This window comes from Octopus bimaculoides, chromosome 3, assembly GCF_046866305.1.
Source record: "Octopus bimaculoides isolate indiv1 chromosome 3, ASM4686630v1, whole genome shotgun sequence".
NCBI lineage: Eukaryota > Metazoa > Mollusca > Cephalopoda > Octopoda > Octopodidae > Octopus > Octopus bimaculoides.
This window is the reverse complement of record NC_142930.1, coordinates 19,257,489-19,275,684: the sequence shown is the minus strand read 5'-3', so window position 1 is coordinate 19,275,684 and position 18,196 is coordinate 19,257,489. Positions and strand designations below refer to the sequence as shown.

Sequence of the window (18,196 nt, the reverse complement as noted above, 5' to 3'; positions counted from 1 at the left end):
TAACCCATACTTGAAAAACAAGTAAAGGTTAATGACAGGAATGGCGTCCAGCTATGAATCAATGCTTCAAAAGTACATTTGTCTATTGCATGCTAGCATTGAAAAATAAAAGTAAAAGCAAACAACATATAGGTGTGTGCAATTATATCCAACATGTTTAGGTACACTTATGTGCAGAATCTGCCCCAAGAAAGAAATTCTCCTAGTAAAACTAGCACTCAACAGGTTACAATGATGAGGGTTCCAGTTGATCCGATCTATGAACTGCCCACTCATGAAATCAACATGCAAGTGGCCGAGCACTCCAGACACATGTACCCTTAACATAGTTCTCGGGGAGATTCAGCGTGACACAGAGTGTGACAAGGCTGGCCCTTTGAAATACAGGTATTACTCATTTCTGCCAGCTGAGTGGACTGGAGCAAACTCAGGATTTTAAAATCATGAGCCAAATAACCTAACCGCTAAGCCACGTGCCTTCACTCCTTGTAAAAAAAAAACTTGTGAAAACACACTGCTACGACATGAGTGACATCATTGGACTGAAGACACAAATGTGATTTTGTGTTATTAAGCTTCATCAGCTACGGATACCTAATTCATTGCTCATAGCCCACTAAGAACAGCAGTTCTTATATGTAAACAGCAAAGAGTACATTTACTGATGTGCGCAAAGCAAAATTAACTCAAGGCACATGAAGCAGTGTTGATTGAAATATAGATGTGTACAGTTATGTTTAGCACATTCATGTTCACTCAAACATAGAAAGACCCTTGCTACAGAAATTATCTATAAAGGAAAATTTTCCTTATAGACAATATATACGAAAACACATTACTAAGCTATGCAAAATGTCATCAGCTTGCATTTCTGCATCATTATGCAAAGAATTTATATGGAGAATTTTTCTCTTGAGACAATTTCTAACAGCAAAGGTCTTTCCACATCCAAGTGTGCATGAATGTGTTTTTGCACAAATGTGCACAGCTGTGTTTCAATCAATGCTACTTTGTGCACCTTTAATTAAAAATGAATATATAAAGACATGACAGGCTACCAAACGGATTCACTCTGTCAATTCCATTGACCTGAGACTATAGTAGGAAAAACCTTCCACAAAGGGTGACTGAGCCTGAGATGACATAATTGCAAAGTGAATTCCTTAACTACAAAGTCATGCCTGTGCACAATGAAATAAAACAAAGATATTCCAGTCATTATATCTTTAATACAAGAATGTATGTATATATATACACACACACACACACACACACATATATTTACAAGGGGGTGCTGAAAAGTTCCTGGCTTTGGGTAAAAGAAAATACAGGAGGGTCAGTTAATTACGATTTTATTCAACATATTAGCCTCTCAGATTCACACACTTATTCCTTCAGTTTTTCTATGCCCTGTAAAAGAACTTGGAAAGGTAGGGTCTCCAACCAGGCCTTTCATGGATACCCTTAAAGCCAGGAACTTTATATATGGGTTAGTCCACAGTACTCTAGAAAGAGCATAGGACCCAGTTTACCAGTTCCTCTGGTGTATATATTCTTCCCTGGGCAGGACACCAGCCCATTGCAGGCTTTCTCATTTTCATCAGCTGAGTGGACTGGAGCAATGTGTAATGAAGTGTTTTGCTCAAGAACACAACACATTGTCAGGTCCAGAAATCAAAACCACAATCTTACAATCACAAGTCCAACACCCTAACCACTAAGCCATGCACCATCACACACATACACACACACACACACACACACACAATTAACTCAAGTTATGGAAATATACAATAAAAGGTGAGAATTGGTAATTTATTAATAGAATTTGATGGTAATATATTTGGGATACAGTAATGTATAGGTTTTTAAGAATAATAACAGAGGTTATGTTATGCTTTATTTCTATAATAATAATGATAATTATTTCTGCTATATGCACAAGGCCTGAAATTTGAGGGGGAGGGGACTAGTTGATAACATCGACCCCAGTGTTTCACTGGTACTTAATTTATTGACCCCAAAAGGATGAAGGGCAAAGTCAACCTAGGCAGAATTTGAACTCAGAACGTAAAGACAGACAAAATACTGCTAAGTATTTTGCCTGGGGCCCTAACAATTCTGCCAGCTCACCAGCATTACAATAATAATACCTCACAAGGCAGCGAATAGCAGGGAAGCTGCACCAGGTTCCAGTCTGAATTGCCTTGGTTTCTACAGCTGGATGCCCTTTCTTTTGGCAATCACTTTACAGTATGTGCTGGGTATTTCTAATGTACCACCAGCGTGAGTGCTTTTACATGGCACCAGCACGAAGTCAGCAAGCTGGCATAAACATTAGCATGCCAGGTGAAATGCTTAGCAGTATTGTGTCTGTCTTTACGTTCTGAGTTCAAATTCGGCACCTGTACCAGTAAATCACTAAGAGCACCGTCCGAGTGTGATCGTTGCCAGAGCACCAGCTGTCTGGCTTCCATGCCGGTGGCATGTAAATAGCACCATTTGAGCATGACCTTTACCAACGTCGCCTTCCTGGCACTTGTGCCAGTGGCACGTGAAAAGACATTCGAGCGAGTTTGTTGCCAGTACCACTGGACTGGCCCCTGTGCAGGTGGCACATAAAATACACCATTTTGAGCGTGGCTGTTGCCAGTACCTCCTGACTGGCCTTCGTGCCAGTGGCACGTAAAAGCACCCACTACACTCTCGGAGTGGCTGGCGTTAGGAAGGGCATCCAGCCGTAGAAACTCTGCCAAATCAGATTGGAGCCTGGTGTAGCCATCTGGTTCACCAGTCCTCAGTCAAATCATCCAACCCATGCTAGCATGGAAAGTGGACGTTAAACGATGATGATGATGATGATGATGTCGATAAATTAAGTACTGGTTGCGTACTGGGATCGATCTAATAAACTGGCCCCCTCCCCAAAAATTTAGGGCCTTGTGCCTAAAGTAGAAAAGAATAATAATACCTCACAAGACTAATTTCTCATTCTTTTCTTATCAAAATGATGAGAGAGAAGAAGTGGCAAGATCAGATCGCTGGATAAAATGATGTAAAACCAACATGAGTAAACCCACCTAACTATTAGTAGTTTATATTGTTTAACCTCAGGCCAACTCTGATTGAACAGGCCTATGATCAAAAGCATTCCAGCTAAAACTATCCAGTCTTTCTTCAGACAAATTATATAGGCGCAGGAGTGGCTGTGTGGTAAGTACCTTGCTTACCAACCACATGGTTCTGGGTTCATTCCCACTGCATGGTACCTTGGGCAAGTGTCTTCTACTATAGCCTCGGGCCAACCAAAGCCTTGTGAGTGGATTTGGTAGACAGAGACTGAAAGAAGCCTGTTGTATATATATATATATATATATATATATATGTGTGTGTGTGTGTGTGTGTTTGTGTGTGTGTGTGTGTGTCTGTGTGTCTGTGTTTGTCCTCCCTGCTAATATTACTTGACATCCGATGGTGGTGTGTTTACGTCCCCCGTAACTTAGCGGTTCGGCAAAAAAGACCGATAGAATAAGTGCTAGGCTCCCAAAGAATAAGTCCTGGGGTCGATTTGCTCGACTAAAGGTGGTGCTCCAGCATGGCCGCAGTCAAATGACTGAAACAAGTAAAAGAGTAAAGAGAGTATTCATTGTGTCCATCTCTTTTTTTTTAACACTTCTATCTTTTATTCGTTTCAGTCACTGGACTGCAGCTATGTTGTGCCACCACCTTGTAGGGTTTTATTCACACAAATCAACCCTAATACTTACTTTTTTTCAAGTCTGGCACTTATGCTATCAATTTCTTTTGCTGAATAGCAGGGAAGTTGAACCAGGTTCCAGTCTGAATTGCCTTGGTTCCTACAGCTGGATGCCCTTTCTAATTGCAATCACTTCACAGTATGTGCTGAGTATTTCTAATGTGCCAGCAGCATGAGTGCTTTTACATGGCACCAGCACGAGTGCTTATTATGTGGCACCGACAAAGGACTCTTGCAGGTCAATCCTCTTCCCGAGGGAATGTAGCCTTAACACTTCTGCTGTGGAGGACGAGTCTTCTTGTGTACAGCAAGGTACCAGGTATCTCAGTATATATGGGAGAATTTACGAAAAAAAAACAACAGACAAAGACAGGTGGTGTAAACAACAAATGGATGTATTAGTATAACGCTCGGGAATATATATATATATATATATATATATATTTATATAAATATAAATTTATTTATATAAATTAGTTTTGTCAGTGTATTTACTGCGCTGATATCCTGTCCGGGATCGCACGAGAAGTTGTTTAGGCGGGCTATTTAAGCTAGTCGTGTGCATACGTGCATATATATGTATGTATACGTCCGTATATGTAAGTATACTGTTTATATACATGTATTTGTATTTATGTACTTGAGTATATTTCACTGATGAAGGCAGAGCATTTATGCAAAGCCAGAAATCCAGGATTTGAAATTATCTTATTATTTTTACTGGTTTATTTGGTCTTCGTCTTCGCTAATCGTGCCTTGCGGATATTTATTGTGGTTTTGGAGTCAGGATTTGACTGCTATTTTTTCAGCGTGGTGGTATCTCTTGATACCCTGTATTATAATTTTAATTTATATATATATATATATATATATATATAATTTATGACAAGCTTCCACACAGTTTCTGTCAACCAAATTTATTCACAAGCCATAGGTCAGCTCGAAGCTTTACTAGAAGACACTTGCCCAAGGTTCCACACAGCTGAACTAAACTTGAAATCATGTGGCTGCAAAGCAAGTTTCTTAACCACACAGCCATGCCTGGGCCTATGGTCATGCAACTACATAAACGTTACCCTATAAATTTATGCTCGTATAGTGTAAGATTTAGGAGGTAAGGCATTGTCAACCAATTGCTGCAACACTACATAGCAGTAAGAAAAATAAATGTTAAAGCAGAGATGATGACAATTGTAGTGAACCTATGAACTCATACATAAAATCAAAGTTAAGTTTATGGAGCTATGAAGAAAAGCTTGGGTTTGGAAACGTTTCTGAAGCACAGGCATGGAAGAAGCCACCTGAAAAATCTCAAGAGATACCCTTAATCTCAAAACAAGGCTGCTACTTGTTTTCCAACTTTTTTCCTAGACTGAAGAGAGCTTCTGTAGTTTTCATCTCAATATCAGTGCTGTTTTCTAAAGTGCTTATATCTATCTAGTTTTTTTTTGTGGGGCTTTTTTTCCTTGGATAATGGTTAAATAAATAGTATGTGTATATTATGTGTAACACACAGTTAGTGGAGAGTGTCAACCACCTTTATAACATCTATATATTGAGTATGATGCTGACAAATGTCAGATGGACAAGTAAATTTGTATATTACATTAATTACCATTGTATTTTGTTAAACAAAAAGTAAACATATATGTTGACTGTGATTCCATTTTCTGTACTTGGAACATGAGAATTAGTGTTGTGAAGTCTGACACATTGGTCCTCTCAAAAAAGTTTCCCTAGTGTTCTCTGCATGTCAGCAGAACTTCACTGAGACAAATGAGAAAGTTTAAGTATCTTGGGGCTGTATTCACAAGCGATGGGATGCCGGAGGCTAAACCAAATGCTAGAATTTCAGGTGCCGGCACAGTAATATGCCAGCCCCAGTATTCAATCCTCAGAAGAGGAGAGATTAATGAAAAAGCCAAACTCATAACCTTCAGTTCAGTTTTCAAGCATATCGTCACCCATGGTCATGGATGCTGGGTAATAACTGAAAGAGTATGATCGCAAATACAAGCAGCCAAAGTGGGATTCCTCCAAAGGATCTCTAGAGTAACATTACTCAACAGAGAACATAGCTCAGAGATCAGAGACTTGACCTGGAGAGACTACTTCTCTGCTTTGAGAGGTCACAACGTCAGTACAACAGGCATATGATTAGGGTGTTGCAGGAAAGACTTACAACACAGATTCTTCAAGCTGAGCCAACCAACAGGAGACCTAGGAGTAGACCAAGAACAAATGGTTGGATAATATTGATCGTCTCAGTTTGGAATGCAGCCAGAAAGTCTAATGACTGTTGCTTCTGATAGGATCCTAAGAGAAGGTGTCTGAAGACTCTACCCCTACGAGCCTCTCAGGAACAGTGGTTCAGAGAAGATGGATGGATGGATGGATCAGGTTATAAGACAAAGTGTAACAAACAAAACCTTTCAATAACATTGTGTCGATCCAGCAACATCATTGTTATAGCTATAATATTTATACAACACCAAGATTTAGTCACTATCACGTCACATTTAAAGTGGTTTCCAAAGTGATGAAAAAAAAAAAGCACCAAACCAGACTTGAAACAAGAAATTAAGGAAACTAATACCAAAAATACTGACATAAATAAAATTATCACCATAACTGGTTTTATTGTCCATTTCCCCATGAGTTGACAAGACTTCCAATATAGCAATCCTCTCCATAACTCCAGCTCTAACCTTCCTCCTCCCCCAACCCACACATGCACTATAGGCCTATTCTGTCAACACTTTTAACAGCTACTTTGAATTACATTATAATACACAAAACTGACATAGAAGCCATGATAAAAATAAGAAGAAAAATCTGAAAGTTAGGAAAACATAAAGAGGTAACTTAAAAATACATTATAGTTATATTTTCAAATGCACACACATATGTACACATGTATACACAGAAACACACACACACACACATATATATATATATATATATATACAAACATAAGCACATGCACACGTACAACAACACACACATATGTATGTATGTACGTATTTATGTATGGACATAAGCACACATGCACACACACACACACACACACACACTAACATAGACCAACACAATTACCCAGTTCAAACTTTACCATAGCCTATTTTTACAGTTGCCAGCATACGAAAGTCCACTTCTACTTTACAAGAAAAGGTCGGCCATAAAGTATGCAATACAAAACAGCACTCCAACTAAAATCCATCTCCCTGTGCTAACATGGAAATTCAGTGATGTTATACAGCATGGTTTTACAAGCAACCATACAATTAATTTATTAGTAATGGTGGAAAAGGATTTTTAATTTTATTTGAAAATTTAAAGAAAAATAAGAAAACAAAAAGGATCTAATAAAAAAAATAAATGGGTAAGGAAACTAATATACAGAAAATCTTACTGAGAAATTTATTATTAACAGCACTGGTAAAAAAAATTATTATTGTTGTTGCTAAGGCAGAGAACTGACAGACAAAATGCTTAGCAGCATTTTACCTATGTTTTGGTTCTGAGTTCAAATTCTGCAGAAGTTGACTTGCTTTTATCCCTTTGAGATCGATAAAATAAGTACTGAGTACTGGGATAGATGTAACTGAGTAGCCCCTTTGCCCAAAATTTTAAGCAGTATGAAGTAGAATTTTTATTATCAAGGTAATGAGCTTGCAAACCATTAGAGCACCAGGCAAAATGCTCACCAACATTTCTACTGGCTCTTTACTTTCTGAGTTCAAATTCCACTAAAATCGATTTTGCCCTTCATTTTTTTCAGGGTCGAAAAATACGTTGTCCCTTTAACCCCAAAATTTCTGGCTTTTTGATGTAAGCGCTTATCATCATCACCATTATTATTATTATTATTATTATTATTATTATTATTAAGAATCATCAGCACACCAAGCAAAATGTTGGGCTGCATTTTGTCCATCTTCATGTTGTGGGTCCACATGCAACTGAAGTCGACTTTGCTTTTCATCCTTTCAGGGTCAAAAAAATAAGTACCAGTAGAATACTGGAGTTGATGTAATCAACTAGCCCCTCCTTATGAAATTCTTGGACTCATGCCTGTAGAAGAAATATCAACTATGAAATTTCAGGACTTGTGCCTAAAGGAGAGGGAGATTGGCAAGCTGGCAGAATCATTAGCACACCAGGTAAAACACTTTGTAACATTTACATCTGTCTTGATGTCCCAAGTTCTAATTCCACTGAGGTCAACTTTGCCTTTCATCCTTTCATTAGTACCAGTCAAGCACTGGGATCAATGTTATTGACCTACCCACTCCCCTGAAATTGCTGGCCTTGAACCAAAAATTTAAAATCATCATCATCACTATTTCTATTATTATTATTATTATTATCATTATCATTAAGGCAGCGAGCTGGCAGAATCATTAACACACCAGATGAAATGCTTAGTGGCATTTCATCTGTCTTTACGTTCCGAGTTCAAATTCTGCTCAGGTTGATTTTACCTTTCATCCTTTCAGGGTTGATAAATTAAGTACCAGTGTAACACTGAGATCAATGTAATTGACTAGTTCTGTTCCCAAATTTCAGGCCTTGTGCTTTTAGTAGAAAGGATTATTATTATCAATATTATAACAAAGGTAGCAAGCTAGCAAAATTGTTAGCACATCAGACAAAATGCTGAGCAGAATTTCATCCAGATCTTTATGTTCTGAGTTCAAATGCCACTGAGGTCTACTTTGCCCTTCATCCTTTCGGGGTCAGTAAAATAAAGTACCAGTCACATACTGGAGTCGATGTAACTGACTAAACCACCCACCCCAAGTTTCAGGCCTTCTGCCTACATTAGAAACAATTATTATTATTACCATTATTATTATTATCATCATCATCACTGAAAATTACTATTAATAACACCAATATATCATTGATTGTTGGGTGAGGGGCTTTGCCTTTTGTATGTACAATATGCCTAGCAATAACATTTATTAATTTCCTCCATGTCATACATTAACTTTATTTGGAATATTATATAATAAAATGTTGCAAGAGAAAGAGGGAGAGAGAGAGAGAGAGAGAGAGAGAGAGAGAGAGAGAGAGAAAGTGAGAGAGAGAGAGAGATGTCAAGCTTTTCAGCCAAAATAAATGAAGCAAATAGTTTTTAAATAATGTTAAAGAAAGACAAAAAAAAAGAAGTTAAATAAAGGCTATTTTCATTTGTAAAGCACCCTGCACTCAGCTCCATTCTGAGTAGAGGCAAGTTACATCATAAATATTAAGTAGAAAGGTTTTATGTAAAGGCAACTGTAAAAATATAGCCACTTACACCACCACCAGTCAACAGAAGCGGGGTGTAGGTGTGGTGGATTCCTGGAATTACTACTTTACTACTTTATAGGGAAAGAAGACCTAAAAGAGAAAGGCTCCAGGAAATACTGCTACTACTACTTTCTCAAGCACGGAGGAAGAAGAGATAGGGAGGGAGGGAGAGTACTGGCAAAAAAGGATGGCATGCCATTTGAAAAAAAAAAAAAAACTGGCTAACTTTTGTGAAGGATGCAGCAATGACTATAGGGAGAAAGAGGGAGAGAGGGAGAGAGAGAGAGAGAGAGAGAGAGAGAGAGAGAGAGAGAGAGAGAGAGAGTGGGAAGCATTGGAAGGGAGTTGGGAAAAGTGAAGCTGAGAGGTGGGAAACGTGACAATAACCTGATCCCTGACTGCTACTAACGCATGTGAACTAACCTTGGCTTCCACTGTCCACCATTCTACCACAGCACTTTGTTCAAACACTAAAATTACATTCTGCAGAATAATTTTTTTTTTTTTAAATAGTGAAATTGAATGAAGAAACACACCCCAACCCCCACCCCAAAAAAGAAGGAAGAAAGAAAGAAACAAGAAAGAAAAAGGAGACATCACTTTCTGTTGATAGAGATATATCAACAGAAATAATAACAAGGGAAAATAACTGGGTTTCTGCTGGCTTCAACGACAAATATTCAGTTGTATAATTATCTGCTCACTGAATTAGCAGGTATGCAGCTGAGTATTCCACACACACATTCTCATCATTTAATGTCCATGTTCAATACTGGCATGGGGCAGACAGTTTGACAGGATCTGATGAGTCCAAAAACTCCATTGGATTCCAATGTCTGCTAAGGCACAGTTTCTACAGCTGGATGCCCTTCTTAGCACCAATCACTTTATAGCATGTATGGGGTGTTTTTTAATAAGACCATCAGTACTGAGGCCACTGTTAGCCTGCAAGACTAAAATCACCTGCAACTGAGTGTGACTAAAGTAGAGAGAGAGAGGTAGCCTTATGCTATGGGATGAGAGATTAAAGTGAGGGTTGGGTGCAAAACAGAACAGGTTTCTTACTATGGAGGAGCAATATGGCTACTCAGATTATTGAAGAGGGTCAGAGTGGTTGAGATGGAACTGGAAAGATATAAAGATAGTGGAAGAGGAATCAGGGCATACCCTCAAGAACAGGAGGTGTGGGTGGGTAGAGGTATCAAGAATGTATGGGAGAGTGAAAAATGGTTAAAGAAATGGAATGGGAGACAGGGGGATAATAAGACAGGGAAGAAGGAAGAGTAAGGGAGTTCTGTAGAAATTAAGTAGTATTGGGGGTTACCAATGATACAGGAGTTGAGAAGGTAGGGAATAGAAGATGAGTGATAGTGCAAAAAAAGGGGTGTGTGGGGGAGTGAAGAGCTACAGAATTATAATAACTTTTTCTACCATATGCACAAGGCCTCAAATTTGGTGGGAGGGATAAGTGAATTACATTGACACCAGTGTTCAATTGGTACTTATTTTATTGACCCCTAAAAGGATGAAAAGCAATGTTGACCTTAGTGGAATTTGAACTCAGAACATAAAGACAAACAAAATGCTAACCATTCTAACCATTTTATCATTTTTGCCAATAATTTTATCTCCCTTATTTACCACTAATGGTCCATTGAGACAATAAATCGAAGTGAGGGATAGAGAAAAAGTTATACAAACTGAAGGAAGAGTCAGGAATGATATACAATAGATATGTAAACATGTAAAAAATATGGCATAACTTAAAATATATAGAATTCAAAAAGACCACAAAAAGCAAATCTGGTTACCCATTCACACATGGATGAGAACCCACCTGTTATAGGCATAAGGACAGAGGGAATTATATTAACTGGTATTTATTTTATCAACACTGAAAAAAAATAATTAAAGGTAAAGTCAGTTCTATTGGGTTTTAAACTCAGAGCAACAAGGCATTTAGGCATTTTATCTGACACTATTGATTCTGCCAACCCATAACAACAAACATAATTTCTCGTATAAGTAGATGGCGCAAATTTGTAGAATTAAAATCAATTCTAGTTCTTTATTTATTCTATCAACCCACAATGTAGAGAGAGAAAAAACTCTATACAGTGAAGCATTTAACTTGATGCTTCAGCAATTCTTTCAGCCTTTAAGGTATTATATAGCCAAATAAATCAATTCCAGGATATTACTGAACTAAGAGATCAGCAAAGGGCCCTATTGAAAACCAACTTAATACCAATTGATAGTGACATTATTTTATTGACTGATGACTTGGATGGATATATTAGGTAATATCATGATTTTTACTCCTGAGTTCATGGTGGCAATGGATATGGTTGTAGGAATGAGGAAGAATCAAGGCTTCTGTAATGCTGTGACACAAATGAACTAACCATCTACAGCATGAATATCACAAATCCAGCCAGCTACCTGATTATCTTCCATACAAGTAAACATATAAACTAGATAGCTTTTATTCTTCCCAGAAAATATGATAGACAGATGATCATAAATACTAAGGCCTTCCCTGGTGAAGAATCTATCACTCAGCAGAGGTTACTGACTTTAGAATAAGAGCTACAGGGACGGAGATAAAAGACTTTCTGGAGAGGATGATTGTGGAAAGTGAATGTGGAGAGTGTGTGGGACAATCCCACAACAGCATCCAAATGTAACACTCATTGAAGTGGCTAAAGGTATGAAGGTAGGGGAAGCAGCTGGTCCATCAGGTATAATAATAATGAACTTATTGTGTACAACACTCAGGTGCACTACAACTCATCTGAAAAAGAAGTAACCAAAACTGCATGAACAGTACATAGAATATGCACAGAAAGTGAACAGTGAATAAGTTTTCCAAAAAAAAATGGGGGTTGGGGCATCAGGTGTAATGTTGGTGAATTTCCAGAAGCATGGAAGTTTTGAAGGATGTAGTGTCTCAACAGCTAATAACTGATGCGAGTAGTTTGTTGCTGAGATGCTGAAAATATCCCATGAAGTAGGTTGATTATGTGGGTGACTAGCTAGAGCTAGTCACCCATATATCAGCCAGGTAATACAGGAAGTGTATTACCTGACATATACAGGAAAAACATGTCACCCTGAAGGTACACTCTAACATCTTATTATCACCATGTTTACTTCTCTTTCTGGTAATACAGCTACCTTCACCCATGTATATTGCAACATATCTGTGAATCTACGCCACAATAGACCTGTTCCTGCTCCTCTTATTATACTTTGGTCTCTCAACAACTCACATAAAGCCACCTCCCTGTCTCCAATTCTCTCAGCCAAGGGGCCTTTTTACACTTGCAAGTTACAAAGATACTTCAATAGTGTAGATGACACGAAAAAGTACCCAGTACACTCTGCAAAGTGCTTGATGTTAGGAAGAGCATCCTGCTGTAGAACTCATACCAAAAATTGAGACACTAGAGCAAGACAGGTCTTGCAATCCATTGGATCTTGACAAAGCACCCAATCCAAGCCAGAGTGGAAAGCAGATGAAAAATGATAATGATGGGGGTGTATGAGGGACAGCCATTCATAAAAGATAAGATGTATGAATGACAGAGAGATAAGATGACTGAAGTGAATGGGAAGATGAGGGAAAGAGGGAAGTGGAAAAGTGGAAAACACACACATCCAAACACAAAGAGTTGGACAGAGACTTAGGGTAGAATTTTACAGCTAGATACCCCTCCTATCACCAACTTTTATTTGTTTTATTCAGTTAATGTCTTTTTTTTTTTTATTCCACAGGTCTTCAAAAGTGTAGAGCTACAGAGGTGTACTAATAATAGAGAATATAAGTATGACGTTATCATTTTGCTCAGACTGCCACTTGAAAGTAGAGAACATTTACACATACACAAGATAAGTTCCCATACAGTTTTTCTCTTACCAATTTCACTTACAAAGTATTGACCAGTCTGAGGCTACAAGTAGAAAACATCCCATGGGGTGAGACAGAATCCAAAACCGTATGGCAAACTCCATATTCACAGTCATGGTTGCCCAACCTCATATATATATATATATATATATATATATATATATATATATATATATATATATATATATATATATATATATATAATTATATGTATTTCTTCTATCTTAATGAATAAAAATTCTTCGGATAGAATAAATGGGTTAATAGAAACCAATGTAGCAAAGAACACAAAATAACTGTGATAGGCGTACATGTATATGTATGTGTATGTGTCTATTTCTATTTATACATATATATATATATATATATGTATATATGTGTGTATGGGGACATGCACACATGTGTATATTTGTATATGCGTAGGTACGTATGTGCATATGTGTAAATGTGGGCATATGTGTGTATGTGTGTGTGTATATATATATATACACATATATATATGTATATGTGTGTGTGTATATATATATATATATATATATATATATATATATATAATTATGTATGCATGTATGTATATACATTTATATGTATGTGTTGCCAAACCCACTATCCGGTAGCGTCCAATTCTCTAACGGTTTTTTTCAAATGAATCACGTCATAACCTTATCCATCTATTGTTTTCATACTCGGTCATAATGTCTTACGTTTAAGATGATTCCCATGCATTCCCTGAAGAGAAGGTTACAATTTTAACATCACAGATCCCTATGGAACACATAGGTTGTAATCCTTTGAAACATATGTAGGAATAATGTATGCAATTATAACATGTGTTTCCTCCATTCCTTAAATTTATATATATATATATATATATATATATATATATATATACCCATCCACACACACACACACACACACACAACAGAATTCCACACAGTTTCAATCCACTAAATTCACTCACAAGACATTGGCCAACCCAGAGCTATAGTAAAACACACTTGCTCATGGTGCCATGCAGTGGGACTGAACCTGAAACTATATGGGTGCAAAGCAGGGTTCTTAACCATACAGCCAAGAGCTTTTAATTAAAAAAGAACATGAAATTTACAACCATGAAAAGTTATGTTTAAAGTTCTTAATTTTCTTTAACTAATTGCCCTGCAGGTCACTGGGATAATATATAAAAACATTGATTAAGTGTCAAGTATAGCTACAGGATGTGATTTCAATCCTTAAATCATAACTAATAGAATATCTGTGGTATGGATAATGGAATGAGAACATTGTAGTCTTAATATAACAGGTGTAGTTCAAAATTCCACGTATGTAACCTAATGCAGCAAAGCTGAAGAAAACAGTGGATACAGAGAATGAAACATGAATATGACAACCGAGATGTGGACACTAGTCCAAATATATAATGATAATTCCTTATGTCAGGAATTCACACAACACACACACAGTCATGTAGTTATGCTTATGTAAGAAATCAATGATTACACTATACTTCATTTAATGGGTCTAATAATGCAAACTCATCATTATTTATTATCATTATTATTATTATTAATAATGTTTGTTTTTAATTTTTGCACTTTTGTATCTTCTCACAGAAACATTCCACATTCAGCCGCAATGATAAATATTTTGAATAGCAAAAACAAAAACAAAATAACTGCACATATATGATTTAATGATAGAAAGACAAGAAATGAAACAAACGTTAGTGTGGCCTTTCTGTATGCATAAAACAATGAGAATAATGAGAATCTCTTTTTAGTAGGAGGGGAAAAATAAAATTTAAAACAATTTCGAAAATACATCATATGTTTATTATAAACTGGTTTGGCTGGCATGGACAATTCATAATATATAGGTAAGGCTGACATTAAGTTTTTGTCTCAAAACCTAAGTAAATTCAAGATTTTTATTAATATATTTATCAGAATGGTTAAAAACTGTTTTTAATCGGTAAATAATTGTTGAACTGTAATTTGAAGGAAATAAAAACTATTTTCATTTAACAATTTGTCATTTAAGAACGAGTTGGCCACCTCAGGTTTTTTGGCCAAAACTTAAGTAATGTGTGTGTACGTACGTATAAGCATCATTACGCTTCGTGCAAATTTACATATATATATATATATATATATACAAAGAATATATATGCATGTATACACACATATATGTACATACTTACATCTACATGTGTATATAGATGCATATCAGGGTACATATATATATATATATATGAATGAGTGTATTTTGTGTAGTTTTGTCAGTGTATGTATGTAAATATATGTAGATACATACGCCTACATATATATGTATGCGTATACTTAAGTAATGTTTATATATCGACGTGTGTATATGCGTGTGTGTGTGTGTAAATGAAACGTATAGGTGTCTAATCATACATAGGTGTGTGTTTAAAACCAATTGAAATATTGTCTTGATGAAGAACTCAATACCAAATGTGTAACAGTGAAATATATATATTTATTCACAGTCACACTTTTATAATAAGTTTGATAAATGTTTTTAACCGAAACTCTAGGTTCTTCAGCAACTCCTACAGTATTCTCAGCAAATAAAAATTTAATATTATTTACATATATGTAATAAGTATGCTTGTGTGATAGTGTCTATGTACGTGAGTGGTTAAAAAAAAGATGGGGAAATAACAGCTTTAGATGATGGTAGGATTTCTACATAAAATATTAACAGAGAGGGAGGGAACAGAGAGGGAATGGAAGAAAGAGAGTAGTGGGAAAGGGAGGAGAATATATAGAAGTGGACATTCCGGCCGAAGTGACCATAACTTTGGTCCGGAGTCTGGCTGGAGGAAGCGAACAAGGAAGGAATTGGTAAGACGACTCTCAGATTCAGTCTATTCTCCGGCTGGAAAGACTGAAAGATTTTTTATTTTTTTAACCTAAACCAAAAGGAATGGTATTTAAATGAAATGGACAGAATCTGAATGAGAATAGAAACTACTGATTACAATTAGTTTGGATCAGTTTCGGAAGGAATGTCTCTCCTTCTCCTTCAGTGGACATGAATGCAGCTACTTTCGACAGTTCGCCGAACCTTCAGACATGACACCTTACAGAGATTCTTCCTCAAACATATTTTGACGTTTGCTTCATTTTATTCCTCTTCTTTTGGTCCTAATAATTTTATTGAGAAAAAAAATATCTCTTTTTCTCGTGATTCATTATTATTTAATACTTCAAACACAGAATGAAATATATTTTATAGGGATGCAAAATAGATAAGTTTGATAAATCGCTTTACGATGTTCTAAGACTTATGATTGATTGGAGTAAGACATATCATTAGTCGATCCAAATAGAGAAAAACGTTATAGATATGATTTAAATTCATTTAAGATACGAAAAAGAAAAAAAAAATACCAAAGAGAAACATCAAAGTGATTTTCAGCGAAAGATATCTTAATGAAGCAAATATTTGCAGAAGAAAATAAAGATCAACAATACCCCAAGACATTGTAACGAAATGACACGAAAGAAACAAGAGGAGGAATATAAAACACATGTCGAGATGACAATCTAATTTAACGAAAGTAATTAAGAAATTGATAGAAGGAAACTAAATTTCCTATGCCCCACCAACATAATAAATCGGTTCCAGCTCTCACCCATCACCTTGCTGTTAATGTTGCTTGTTTTGATTGAAGTCTTACAAGTTCCGCCATCACGGTGGGAAATTTCCGTAAAAGTCTCTCTGGAGAGATTGACAAACTAAATTCTGAGAAGAAGAACACTAAACGAAACGTTAAGAATAATATGGAGAAGATTGATGTGTTGGAATATATATGAAAAAAAAAATATTGGAGTTACTGAAATAATGTACAAGATGTTTGGTGAAAATATTGAATACAAGAGAAAGAGAGAGGGAAAAAAAACTGGCAGTTATAGAATAATAGAAAGAAGAAATATGTCAATAAGATTAAAGTTTAAAGTAATTTCGTAAACGATCGTCTCTGCTGTGATGATGATGAAGGAGAAGGCATGAGGAAATATGAAATTATAACATTGCTTGGACAGTGAATGTAAGGTGACGATGCGATGTTTAGCCTGGAAAATTGACAGCTGCAACTATGCATAAGGGGGATAGAAAGAGAAGAGAGAGGAAAACAGAAGGCATGCTCGCTCGATGTGAATTGATAGATCAGCCATCTTGTAATCTCATCTGGTCTGTGTGTGTGTGTCTCTCTCTTGTAGCTCTCTCTCAATGGCCGCCCTTTGCCGGCACTCTGTCTGTTCGTCGCCACAGCACACGCCATCACATACCACACGCCACTCACACACCTCATTCCTGGAAACAACATACACCAGAAAGACATTTCCGGGCCGGAAAAAACCGAAGAAAACAAAAACAAAAACAAATGCAGTTGTGAAATTATCGCTCGTCCAGATTTCATCTGTTTCAACTCTTCTTCCACTGAACTGACCCTGGCCAATTTTTATCTCAAGCTCTTAGATACAAAAAAAAAGTAACAATAAACAAATAAAAAAAAATTTTTTCACACACAACCCAACTATGTCCAAATATGTGAAAGGTGTCGTTCGACTTACCAGAGGCAGATTAGCTTGTAAGGCGGCGCCGTCCTGCCAGAGACGATGTAAGTGCCGACATTGGCAAGCCGTTCCCAACTGATTGGCTGACCTTGCACTCAACACAATTTTTTTTTCCCTTCTCTCTGCCCTCTCTTCTCTCTCACATCATTTTTATTCATGCTTCATACTACGTCCGTTACTTTACTTTTTTCTATCTTTTCCTGCCTTTGTGCATGTGTTGTTATTTTATTTTTTTTTTCCTCATTATACATTACTCCCCTCTTCTAAATAAATTCCTACATCTTTTTCTATGCGAGCGTGTATCTGCAAACACACACACGCACACAAATATACATATCAAACTATCTGTCCTGTAAATTTATCTTTCCTGGACCTGGACGCTATCAAAGGTTTTTCCAATCAATCAATCACTAAAATTAGTAACACCTAACCACGTTTCCTTCAGTTTAATTTCTTATAAAAATATATTTTAATTCATTCTGTAATTACTTCAATTTATTTATTTTAATTATACCTCCCTTTTCTTTTTCTCATTTCATTATTAATATTTTTCCTTTTTCCCACCTCTTCGAGCTTCAGCTGATGTAATGATTTAAAAACAAAAAAAGACATTATTCCATGTTTATT

General features: G+C 36.5%; 1 protein-coding gene across 1 annotated transcript in view; it reads right to left on the bottom strand.

Annotated features, from left to right (window-relative positions):
* LOC106876670 (uncharacterized) overlaps positions 1-17,948 on the bottom strand; it is a 30,075-nt gene extending 12,127 nt beyond the window's left edge. The window contains exon 1 of the mRNA XM_014925303.3: positions 17,567-17,948. The gene's annotated coding sequence lies outside the window, so the exon portion shown is untranslated. The remainder of the gene's footprint in view (positions 1-17,566) is intronic.
* Between the last annotated feature and the right edge of the window lie 248 nt (positions 17,949-18,196).